The sequence below is a fragment of the Sinocyclocheilus anshuiensis genome, unplaced genomic scaffold, assembly GCF_001515605.1.
Source record: "Sinocyclocheilus anshuiensis isolate Anshui unplaced genomic scaffold, SAMN03320099.WGS_v1.1 scaffold697, whole genome shotgun sequence".
Lineage (NCBI taxonomy): Eukaryota > Metazoa > Chordata > Actinopteri > Cypriniformes > Cyprinidae > Sinocyclocheilus > Sinocyclocheilus anshuiensis.
In genome coordinates, this window is record NW_015538036.1 from 324,248 (window position 1) to 337,982 (window position 13,735).

At 36.3% G+C, this 13,735-nt stretch overlaps 1 protein-coding gene across 2 annotated transcripts in view; it reads right to left on the bottom strand.

The window, feature by feature from the left end:
• Positions 1-10,281, bottom strand: part of LOC107680527 (KN motif and ankyrin repeat domain-containing protein 1-like) — a 63,440-nt gene extending 53,159 nt beyond the window's left edge. The window contains exon 1 of one of the 2 annotated variants that reach the window (XM_016476450.1): positions 10,168-10,281. The gene's annotated coding sequence lies outside the window, so the exon portion shown is untranslated. Of the gene's footprint in view, positions 1-9,395; positions 9,507-10,167 lie in introns of those variants that run through there. The other variant, XM_016476441.1, reaches the window with a different exon arrangement.
• Positions 10,282-13,735: the final 3,454 nt, after the last annotated feature.

Genomic DNA, 13,735 nt, shown 5'->3' on the forward strand with positions numbered 1-13,735 from the left:
TATCTAAACATAATACACAGATATTAATTTGTTTGCAAATGTTTAACCTGAATATGTACTCTTAAAATGTAATTACTTATTTTTGTCATATTGTGCTCCTGTTTCTAGGACTATGATGAAGAAGAGATGTCAAGAGATGTCGGCCTATTGACCGTGATCCCTGAGCTGAGGACTCTAGAGCCATACCTAAAATAAAGCAGACCTGACTTGATCTACTGCAATAATTTTGGAAGGTACAATTGTATTGGATGATCTGGAAAATCCTCTCCAAGACATATGCCTGCTCTTTGGACTTGGATTTATGCTATGAAATTATAGTATCCTCCAGTACTGAAGGACACCTTTGATTTCATTCAATGGCTGAACCTAGAATGCATTCTCTGAAAAATCATCTGATGTAGAAAGATGTCATTGTGGTGTGATGGAGCATTTTTCAGTGTAATTGTTCATGATTGACCATTATTGATTTAGAAAAAGGTAATTCTAGAAAATGGTAAATCTAGATTTACAAGGTGTCATAAAAGGGATGTTGATGTTTTTATTTTTTTCTATTTATTTCCTGAGTGCAGTATGTGCAATTTTTCTTACAGTGTTAAATTGTTGATTTGATAGCATGCCTAAAAAGTAATGACTTGAAGTAACAATATTATTGTATATTGTTTCATAGTATTGATGAAACAATAATAAATGCCCTATTGTTGTGCTAACAATCTGTTTTCTGTCTTTGTATTAACAACTTTAAGTTTTGAGTACAGCTTACTTGAGAAATTTAAGGCAATCAGTTTCCACACATTTGTCTAGTAATGTGAACAAAGCAGACTTGTTAAGAGAACTGTTTTGTTTGAGTTCTGTGCACTAAGCTTAAATTAAATCTCTTTAGTTGTCTGAACTTGTCAAAATGAGTTACCAACACTCAAGTTTTCTGGTAACCTATACATATACACAAGTTACCTATACAGTAAGTTTTGTTAACTCTAAAATGCTAACCTAATTTGCTTGAGAAATTTGAGGCAATCAGTTTTCACAGGTTTTACAAGTAAGTTCAACTCATTACTTTTTACAGTGCAAGCTCTCTGTAGGCTGTCAGTTTGCCACAACACATACAGTCAAATGTGGGAGGTTAAATAAATTAGAGCTTACATATACACTGCCTAAATAATGGCTTATTTGTTACTTTTTAAGCAAGGAGGTCAACATCAACAATACTTGGAAATAGCATTTGCTCAGTGGATAAAATCTTTGCATTCTGCCATCTTTGCTCAATGTCATCAAGTACTGCTATAATAAATAAAAATCAGGGGCAGGGGCTAACCGGACCATGCTAACCAGCCAAACCTTGACCTCTTGTTTGTAACCAATCAGGTCTTGCTAGCAATGAAATCTAGATGTTTTTTGGCTTCTAGTTGACATGAGTGCCAATTGCTGATTGGAAATCTGTTCATAGCACACACAGATTTCAACAGGAAAAGACTAGCTACATCATGGCTAGCCTTAAATGTGTCCCAAAAGATCTCAAAAAGGGCAGACTTCCATGAATGGAGGGCACTCAATTGAACAGTGCTTGCACATACCATTCTCGGGATTTTTCACACCCGGGACTATTTGGCATTTGCCTTTCCTTAGTAAAGACCTACGTTCCTCAGACCTGCCTGTTCCTGCCCCAAACCTTCAGCTCAGTATTCATCAATGCTACCCTTCACTGCATTCCATTGAGTGCTGAACTTTAGAAGGCAGTGTAGGGGAGATCAGGGGAAGGTTCATTCCCTGATTATCTTTTACTCACTTCAATCAGACCTTCAGTGAGAGACAGGAATCCTGTTATAAAACATCTACAGCTAATGAACAACTCCGTGTCTTTCTCGCTCATGTCTACATAAGCTCCATAATGAACAACCATCAAAACAACCAATTAGAACAGGTCTCATCAAGCACAACATTTCTAAGAGTTCCCAGAGGGCAATCTTTCTAGTGCGGATTTGATGGCACAAAATGAAATTGACAATGCCTTCGTGCTGTATGGGCTATAAAAGTAACCTGACAGAAATTGTACCAGTCTGGGTTTTCTGAGGTGGAAATAATGTTAGTGCTAGAATCAACAACATGACTTTAAAAATCTGAATGAATTTGAAAACACATTTGCATATGCATTTTACATGTGCCGTCTTTGTAAATGATTACAGAGAAAAGCTGGGCATCATACACTAAACAACTGAAGACCACACACTACCAGACTTTTAAGTTCATTGCAAGAAAATGCATGACATATGAAAAGTTTAGTGTCCTAATATTGGTTCAAAATATCGAACATGTTTGATATCCACAGACTGAATCTAAAAAAATATATATGTATTTGTCTGTTAACTCTGACTGCTGGAAATCTGCAGACTGGCCCAGTGGCTCTGACTATACCACTGCTGTGAAGTCAATTTACTTGTGTAACGTGTTGTGATGTTTGTTGTATTCGTTGATTCTGCTGTCTGTACTGTTTATGTATATTATACCCTTTATTGTATATTGTTTTTCTGTATATCGTATTATGTTGTGTTTTCTAACTTATGTACAGTCAGCTGCAATGTCTGGACCACGAACCTAAGCTTTTCATACATCATGAGTAGAGTTGACTTGACCCTTGGCAACTAGCATTGACTCAGCCAAACTGTAAATCTGGGCAAAAGTTGTGCAGTGTATTTCAAGTTTTAATTGTACTACAATTGGCCTTGGAATGCTCCTAAAGACATAGTCGACATAATGGCACACTTCACATGCACTTGCGGTCTTGCGGACTTACAATGGCCGCCACGTGCACATGTCCGTTAAGTCCAGACCGTAGGGTGTCCCATTCGTCATCTCTTTGCGGCCGCTATGCGCCCTCGTACGGAGGCAAACTCCACGGCAGACTTCTACCTCACAGTCAAAGTGGCATTATGTCACAAAAGTGTGGACTCAGAGGAAGACCGTGAAGGTTTAGGGTGCAATCTGGGACAGGGCCATAGGCAACACTCGACATGTAGTCCTTCAAATATCCTATACACACTGTGTCATGTACACAATAACTCAATTATAATTGTGCATGTCAACATATTGAATGTAGGGGACACAATTTTGGCACAGTCTGGTATAAAACAGTCTACCATCTGGCTTGTGTTATCTTTCCTGTCAAACTGCACAGTTTACAAAAAATAATCGAAAGAGTTAACAATGTTTACAAAAATGAATGTCACTTGCAAATGTGGGTATGTCTCACGTCAAGAAAAACAAAAAGACTTCTGTGCAACTGGCACGTTGAGAAAGTAGGAGTTTTTCCTCTGCACCCACTAATCCCAGCTAGATCATGGCTCAGAATTTGTTTTTTCTCCTTGTCACCAGCAGAGATCTTTACATTGCTACTTGTGAATTTATCTACCTTATTTTACATGATGAAAAATAAAGATAAGATGCAATGAAGAGCTGTAGAGAGAAATCGGATAGATACACCTGATAAGTTTGAACATCTTTGTGATGTTGACAGCAGTTTTTCACATGGATGGTGACCACTTACATGCATGAAATAAATAATAAGGGCCACCATTTCTCTCAATCTGTCAGTTTTAAAAATAGCTTTTAATTACCGCATCCAGATGCATTCTGTTTGCATTCAAAGTTAAAGACAGTGCACCCATACAGTCTCTAAAATGAAAGAACGTGGCACATGGTTAGACAAAAGCCTGTTCCTTCATTCCGACAGATGTTCCTGACAAGAGCTTAGGCCCCATCCACACGGAGACGCGTTTAGCTGTATACGCATACATTTTGTATCGTATAGGCGTTTCGTCCACACGGATCCGGCGTTTTGGGAGAGTGAAACCGATATTTTTTGAAACCGGGTCCCAGAGTGGATAAATCTGAAAACGCCGCCCTTGCGTTTTCGTGTGGACAGCGAATCCGTATATTTTCTGAAACGATGACATCAGCCCACGCTCCTAGTCAGACACCGCTACGTCACGTAACAGCAACAAAAACATGAACAAACACTGAACGATTGTCTTTTTATTAACTAACATTAACACAGATTAATAAATGTATTGTTCCATGTTCGTTTGTATACCGGCGCAAGGTTTATGCACATAGTCCAAGTCTTCGTCTCCGTTTTTAGTGTATCTCTGTGGCAGAATTTCAGCGCCACATACTGGTCTGGCATGTATACAACATCGTTGTGTCGGTTTTGTGGTTTCGTGTGGACGCAGATATTTCTTGAGACGAGGGGGAAAAAAAGATCGGATAGAGAAAGCTCTGGCTTCGTGCGGACGTAGCCTCACTTTGACTGAAACCTCAAAGCTGAACACAATTAGCAGGCTTCTGTCATCCTGACAAAAAAACTTCACTCAAGCTCAAGACAATTGACCATAGCATGGTCTGATATTATAAAAAAGAAAATGGCATATATTTTTATTTCAAGTTGAACATACTGTGAAACATCCTCTATAAGAAAATGAAAAAGAATAAACTGTGCCCAAGTTGAGAAAGAAAATGGACAACAGCCACCTTGTTTTGCAAATGGTTACATTCATATTTATCCACGTTCAACATGTAAACATGAGCTAATGGATGGATGGTTAAAGTGTTTCTTGACCTCCTACTCAATCCAAAACTTCAGACCAGACTACAAAAAAGTCACTGTGTTAGGAAACTACATAAGCCACATAATCTCAGGAGAATGACCTTAAAGTGCTGGGATGAAGTAAACCTGATCCTTTGTTTCTCTATTTTACTGGAATGCTTCTAGCTAAATAGAAGGACCGTCAAATGACCAGGTGTTACTCTTAATCCAGTGTTTTGGATTGAGTGTCAGAATGCAGGATGTCATTCAATCTATCCATTCTGGCTAACAAAGGAAAGAACGCAAAACAGAAAGAAGTAAGTCTGTGAACTAGGGGTGTGCGATATTGACAAAAAATTATATCTTGATATTTTCTGACAGAGCGTATGGATGTTTTGAATGGTTTTTGCAAAATACTCGATAATGTCAAATCGCACATCGTTAAAACAACAATTACGATATTATCGCAGACGATATATATCGCACACCCCTACTGTGAACCAATTCTATAGTGACAGCCAACCTAAACAAGCAATTTGTGTTGTTTGATACATCACCAATACAGATTTAATTATTTTACTCTTCTAATTAAAAGTCTTCACTAATTATTTCTCATAAGCAAAATGGAAAGCAATGCACTGATACTATTACTGATCAAAGGTTTTTTTGTAAGCCCTTTCTTAGGTTCTCAAGGCAAAGCTTTAATTAAAAATGTAATTAAAAACTAAAGAAACTACAAAAACCAAAACAGTATTCCATAAAAATCCATGACTTTTGTTCTTGTAAATATTCCAAGCATTAAATTAATAACAGGAAATAATAAGAGGAAGTTCCCACAGAACTTGTCTAGATAATTAATTCGTAATTAATATGTAAACATGAATGTCTAGACAGCATCCTAAACAAAAAGTCATTCTGGAGTCGGTCTTGATTCTAGTCAGCATGAGTGTCTTGAATACTGTCCAACAAGCCAGTGCAATGGTCCCTGATTGGATACGACCAGTTAACAACAACAACAGACCAGGACCTCCTGTCTCCTGACATTAATTGCCCTGTACCCCAGTCTCTTCCTCGAATATACCCCTCCTTCAGGCTAGAGGGACAAAAACGGGTGCATTATTATGAGAAAAAGCTTTAACTGAAGGCGCACTTACTGCATCTAATGGAAAATGACTGATTTGATTTCAAAATGCACATGCTATTCCACAAAAAGAAAGAGTTAATGAGGCATCAAATGCAGGTGATTAAAACACTGCACGGAAAAGGCGGCAATTAGCATTTTAAATGCAAACAACTCATATTTTCCATCAGGAAGTCATAAAGAATCATGTGTTCTACTTTGAAGAGATAAAAAGCAGCATTTACTCTTAAGGAAGGATTACTAGAGGACAAGTAAAAGGTACCAATATCAAGTCATTAACCTTATTTTACTGCACTTACTTGAAAGATTAACTCTAATTTATAACTCTTAAATCATTTACATAGGATTGCATTTTTGTCTGCATATTGTTAAACAATATACAAGTTTAATTGTGACAACAGGGCATACACTAGCCAGTGAATGAAACTGAAGACATTGAAGATTTCTTTATTTTTTTATTTTTTTTATTTAAATAAATAAAAGAAATGACTGATTATTCAACATTAAAGACATTTATGATTTCAAATAAATACTATTCTATTGGTCTTCCCATTCATCAACAAATTCTGACAAAAAAGTACCACAGTTTCAACAAAAATACTAAGCAGCCCAACCATTAAAGCCTAATAATAATAAATGTTTCTTGAGCCCATATCAGCAAATTAGAATTATTACTTTCGAAGACATTAAAACTATCTTTTGAACGACAGACCAGAAATATGTAATGAAACAGAATTACAAAATCTTCATTGTCAACAACAAACTATATGTACAACTAAAATCTATCAAAAGAAATTTAGAAACCAATCTAAAACGTCACAGTAACCCATCTACAATATAGTGAGCAATTCTCTATGCTAGAGATGTTTGGTAGGCTTGGAGCAATGGTAAAGGGGGTAGATTAGATTTGCAAACAGTTCTAACCAAGCAGCAAAGTGGAAGTAATTTTCTCTGTATAAACAGGCAGCAGTGGCAGTGTGGATTTTACAGCCTGAGAGAGAGAGAGATGTGGGTGACAGTTCCCTTCACTATGAACTGAGCTTTGATCCCCATGTGCAAAGCTTTCTCAGAAAGGTGCAAATTGATGAGGCTTCTGCCATATGTCCACAAAGGTCTGAATGTACACATCTACATGTTTTCACACTGGAAAATGTTGTTTCAAACCTGTATGCATTTCCTTTTTTCTGTGAAACACAAAAGATGATATTTTGAAGAATGTCTAAATCTGGACCTGATGGATTTTCATTGTATGGAGAAAAAAGTTTTTTTCAGGTTTTATGAAAGATTCATACAGGTTTGGAATGATAAGAAGGTGAGTAAATGATTTTTGGTTTATCCCTTTTAACAGTTGATGTAGCTATTTTTTCAGAAACCAAGCCCGATGTTGCTAACTAATGCATGTTGGTACAAAACTAATAGAACAGGATAAATATTTAATGAGCGACACAATGTGTATAGCCCCTTCCCATTGTTTTCAAATTGAAAGTGGCATGTATTCTGTTCACATGAACAGGAAGTGAAATTCACATACAGTTTGCACACTATATGCACATTAAAACCTCTTCTCATTTGAAACGGTCACATTGCCAATTTGCCACCCATGAACAGCACTCAACTTCAAAGACATGTTATAGCCATCTCGCTTTTAACAATAAGACTCCATCCGCAAAGCAAGCATAAAGGCAGACAGGGATCTCACATTCTTTAATATGGTCTTTCATTATGTCACTGGTGAAAGGAGGCTTTAGAAGACTTTCATCTTGAAACAGTTCCCTCTTTAAACAACTGGGACTACCTCCAAAAGATGTCTCGGCATCACAAAGCCTTCTTCCATTCACAGTCTCAGAGCAGAACCGCACACATTTGACACCCTGTGGATATGCCAATTTTCCTCTGGATTAGCCCCGTACAAAATAAACTATCATAGGTTTATTGTGGTCTAAGAGGTCACAGACTTCTTGAGGAGTGCAACTGGAATATCAGAAGAAGCCAACAAGGAAGAATTAAAAAATTGTCTGCTGTTGAAATGATGGGTGAATGCATCCAATACATGATGTTTGAAAAGGGAAAGGGCTCCCTTGTTTCAGATACGCCAAACAGAGGTTTCATTTCTGACAGTGATATTTGTAGGTCGCTGACAATCCTTTTCACTAGAGCATAATAATGTCTTTGTCAGAGTCTTTTACAGACTGTGCATGGCAATGATGCCAACCTGGAAGAATGAGCATGCCAACACAACACACACAATGCACATGTTATACTGCAGTGTTTCTGACTAAAAGCCTTCTGTTAAAGCTTAATTTAAAATCTGCATTTAAAAAAAAAAAAAAAAAAATGAAATTAAATGAAATGAAGAAATGAAAATGCAGATTTTAAATTAAGCTTTAACGGAAGGCTTTTAGTCAGAAACACTGCAGTATAACATGTGCACTGAGGTTATCATGAAAATCAGTTCAAACGTCATCAAATCTGCACAGGAAGGGCGACCATCATAATTACGTCCTGTCAAGTGACCTGAGGACTTGTAGCTACATCTAAAGAGTTTCGGAATTTGCTCGACTTCATGTATACGAGGCAATTTATTTTTTACTAGGGGAGAGTGGGGAGTGTTGCAACAATCATTTTAACCTAACAGAAATTAGCTAAAGGGGTTATAAATAAATAAATAAATAAATAAATAAATAAATAAATAAATATACATTAGTCTCATACACTTTTATACATGACCACTGTATCACACACGACTGAGATCAGAGAGGTTAGTACATCAAAATTATTTTTAGAAAACTAAGTTTTAATATAAACTTCTTGCACAAATGGTCAAATGTCTATGTTTTCTATTAGTGTAACAAACCATCTTGCAGTCTTAACACCAGCACTCTTCGTACCTGACATTCATTTACTTAGTTAAGGATGAGTTGTATTATTTAAACTACTTTAATTTGTAACAGACACATATTCTAACAAACAGTATGTGAAAGTTTGAGTCACAAAAACACCGAGCTACAGCTTGAAATAATTGTGTTAGATCACTGTTCTCCCCTACAGGTACTCAGTTATGAAAACCTACCCTAACCATGTAGCAAACAACAGACACAAGCAGACACAATTACAAACGGCTAAAACAACTTAAACCTCAAACACACTTTGTAACGGGGAAATTTAAGAACGCATTCTTCAAGACGCAAAAACATATGCAAAAAAAAACAAATTGGATGTACTTTTTACATCAAGTAGCCTATATCGAAAAGGTGTGACAAAACACGGGATCACAAAACATCGGGTTACTGAGTAGGCTCGACACACAACATGAAAGAAGAAAACACTTTTGCCCACAAAGATGTGACCCTGTTAACCATTAAAATTATACTGTAGCTAATCTCTTATCTTGCAACAAGTAGCCTAACAAGAGTCGCACGCGCAATCCTCCACCGCTTTCATTCCTACGTTAATTCTGCAGCTCAGCTTCAATGTTTCCTATATCATCGTCAGGACTCATTTATTTTCTCATTTATTTAACCTGAGAGAAAAAAATACATCAGCTTATATAGCCTACCACAGAAAGACAAGTGTTTGCTGACCTGTCGTAGGTGGATCAGGTTTCGCACGCGCCCTGTGAGCGATGTAAGTCTAGTTTATAAGCATGCGGCCGGTTTTTAAAAAGGAACAATGAATTACCTTTTTTCCAACGAAGTTTGTTTATACGTCCCTCTCCGGTCCCTGCGCTCCCTTTGTAAAAGTCCCGGTGAAGTGTCCTCTTCGCTCATGCGCAAAAGGGCAGCACGAATCGCTTAACTCGACCCGAGACGCAATACATGTTCCCTGACGTTATGAAAACCTACCCTAACCATGTAACAAACAACAGACACAAGCAGACACAATTACAAACGGCTAAAACAACTTAAACCTCAAACACACTGTGTAACGGGGAAATTTAAGAACGCATTCTTCAAGACGCAAAAACATATGCAAAAAAAAACAAATTGGATGTACTTTTTACATCAAGTAGCCTATATCGAAAAGGTGTGACAAAACACGGGATCACAAAACATCGGGTTACTGAGTAGGCTCGACACACAACATGAAAGAAGAAAACACTTTTGCCCACAAAGATGTGACCCTGTTAACCATTAAAATTATACTGTAGCTAATCTCTTATCTTGCAACAAGTAGCCTAACAAGAGTCGCACGCGCAATCCTCCACCGCTTTCATTCCTACGTTAATTCTGCAGCTCAGCTTCAATGTTTCCTATATCATCGTCAGGACTCATTTATTTTCTCATTTATTTAACCTGAGAGAAAAAAATACATCAGCTTATATAGCCTACCACAGAAAGACAAGTGTTTGCTGACCTGTCGTAGGTGGATCAGGTTTCGCACGCGCCCTGTGAGCGATGTAAGTCTAGTTTATAAGCATGCGGCCGGTTTTTAAAAAGGAACAATGAATTACCTTTTTTCCAACGAAGTTTGTTTATACGTCCCTCTCCGGTCCCTGCGCTCCCTTTGTAAAAGTCCCGGTGAAGTGTCCTCTTCGCTCATGCGCAAAAGGGCAGCACGAATCGCTTAACTCGACCCGAGACGCAATACATGTTCCCTGACGTGAGACTGAGAGCGTGACGTACAAATAACTGAGTACACAAAGGCAGGTGCTCCTCTTACTGCTTACGATATCAGCAGAGCCACTGGAAGTCACCCACATGTTAGATGATTCAATTAAAGGATTATAACGCTTTATAATTTAAGTTGAATTGTTTATGCTAAAGCTGGGATCTCTAGATCTCTTCTGGGGCATTTTCACTTTTTCCTCAAAGCTAACAATAGGCCTAAGCTATAGGCTACGAACTCTGAAAAGTCGTGACTTTAATGTTGGTTTTACTAAATGTTAAGTCTTAAATGGGATCCAAAACTTTAACTTGAACGTTCTCACTAATACTAATAGCCTACTGTTTTGAAATTTACTGGGTTTTTGAATGATAATGTGTGGCTGAACAAGATATCATCAGGCAGGAGCCTTGATTGTAGAGATACAGTCATTGTCAAAGGTTGACATGCACCTTGCCGAATCTATAAAATATTACTAATTATTATTAATAATTAACAAAATAAGAGGGATCATAACATTGCCTTTTGTTGTTGTTTTTTTATATAGACCAGACTGCTCTCCTGAATAAGCACTTTCGCATAAGACATTTGAATTACAGAATAACAAAATGCCCTATTTAAAATTTACATATACGATTAATTCTGATTGCTACGTGTCATTACCTGGATCATCCACTTTTTTTCATCTTTTTTTTATGATGTGGCTAATCTTGGAGGGTTGAGGTGGGATGTGTGGCTTCATGCAGGCCATTAACATTTTATACAGTATGAGAGAATTTCTGAAAATATTAAAAAGTCTAACAGCATTTTGGATGCTTTCAAACAAACTTGCCAACAGCCATGAGTTCTGTATCTTGCTCTTTACTAATACATTTTTAATGAGCAAATAGCATATATTGCTGTGATTTTAATGTCTATAAAGTCTATTTTAATGTCTATGTTTTTAATTATTTAAAGTTTATGAGAACAAAGTTTATGCTGAAATTGGATCATTTATGCTTCTCTGCGAGGAAAGATGGGCTATTTGAATACAGAACAATTAATCAGGGCTGACCTCTAGTGGTTACTTTAGTTCAGTATGGAGTCACAATCAAAAAAGAAGCAGCATAAATTCATGAAGTACAAGGCTGACTGAGTATCTGAAACAGCTATCCTTACAAAACACCCATTACTGCATATTTCTCATTATGAGGCAAATGCTGATTATTTACTGCTTAAATGTTTTTGCAATGATAATTTCCTATAGCCATGTAGCTCTGATTGTAAAGCATACATGAGTATGTATGCAAATGTTTTGTGTCTTAAGGGGAACCACTTTAATTGTGTGTTGACCTTTATTTTAAGCTTATGAGGAGAACTGAAAAACAACTGAAAAATAGAGGTAAAAGTGCCCAAAGCCTCTCTAAAAAGTAAAAACCAGCCAACAAACCAGCCTGACTCAGTGTTGGGGAAAGTTACTTTTAAAAGTAATGCATTACAATATTGCGTTACTCCATAAAAAAGTAACTAATTACGTTACTTCGTTACTTTTTATGGAAAGTAATGCATTGGATCATCCACTTTTTTTCATCTTTTTTTTATGATGTGGCTAATCTTGGAGGGTTAAGGTGGGATGTGTGGCTTCATGCAGGCCATTAACATTTTATACAGTATGAGAGAATTTCTGAAAATATTAAAAAGTCTAACAGCATTTTGGATGCTTTCAAACAAACTTGCCAACAGCCATGAGTTCTGTATCTTGCTCTTTACTAATACATTTTTAATGAGCAAATAGCATATATTGCTGTGATTTTAATGTCTATAAAGTCTATTTTAATGTCTATGTTTTTAATTATTTAAAGTTTATGAGAACAAAGTTTATGCTGAAATTGGATCATTTATGCTTCTCTGCGAGGAAAGATGGGCTATTTGAATACAGAACAATTAATCAGGGCTGACCTCTAGTGGTTACTTTAGTTCAGTATGGAGTCACAATCAAAAAAGAAGCAGCATAAATTCATGAAGTACAAGGCTGACTGAGTATCTGAAACAGCTATCCTTATAAAACACCCATTACTGCATATTTCTCATTATGAGGCAAATGCTGATTATTTACTGCTTAACCCTCTACCGCATGGTGTAGCCATATGGCAACATACTCTTTGTGATTGTAAAGCATACATGAGTATGTATGCAAATGTTTTGTGTCTTAAGGGGAACCACTTTAATTGTGTGTTGACCTTTATTTTAAGCTTATGAGGAGAACTGAAAAACAACTGAAAAATAGAGGTAAAAGTGCCCAAAGCCTCTCTAAAAAGTAAAAACCAGCCAACAAACCAGCCTGACTCAGTGTTGGGGAAAGTTACTTTTAAAAGTAATGCATTACAATCTTCTCATAGGTTTAGCTCTCCATAACCCCTTTCCGCAGCATTTCCGCCTTCATATTTTTGTTTCCGTGAAAGAATTGCACGAATTAGACATATTATTGAACAGCGAGATTTTTTATAATTTTTTTTACATCAGCAAAAATCTTGAAATCTGCAGTCATGTCAGACCGGGGGTCTTTCGACACTAATGGAAAAGTTTAGGATGCAAAAACATTAGCTGCAAAACGAATCTATTTGTTTTATTTTTAATATAAAAACATAAGAAGCATGCAAGAAAATGTCCAGGTCAAAATGAAAAAAGTTATCAATAAAGAAATATTTAGGCTTTTTCTTTTTTTGCGTAATAAAAATGTATACATCATGGTTGCATTTACTGTAATTTTGTGTTTTATAGTTTTTTATTTAAAAAATAATGTATAACAGCGTTGTTTTACTGTAGTAAAAATAATGTATCACGATAATAAGAATCATAATTGAAAATAATGACAATAATTAAAACATCATATGCATAATATAACGAGAATTATAGGCAAATTATGCTAAATTGTCCTGAATATAATGTCACAACGTATCATGTGGGTTCTCAGTGTAAATTTATTTTCTTTCTGCAAAATATAATTTCTTCTTTCTTTTATTTTTGAGTGAAATATGACCTGGACATTTAAACCTTGACAGTTTTGCACATTTTGATGAAAAATGTGGTTTTCTTGCACAATTGCTCATTTAGAATTGCTAGATCATGCTGATTTTTTTTTTTTTTTTTTTTTTTTACAAATTTGTGGTTAGCTGCGGTTTTGAAACTGAACCATGTTGACATTGTAGTGTTGGGAAATGCCAGCAAGAAAAAAAAACTGGTTGGCATCTCTAGGGCCTCTTTATATTACAAGTTTGGAAATCTTTCCGTATATCCAGGTTATTTATGCAAATAGTGCTGTTGTACTATATTGCTTTCTATTACATATATTGCAGTTCTATGAACAAGCATTGAGAAACGGTACCTAAAAAATCCTTTCAGTCCCTCTAATCTGATTCAACTCATGACTTTGGAAA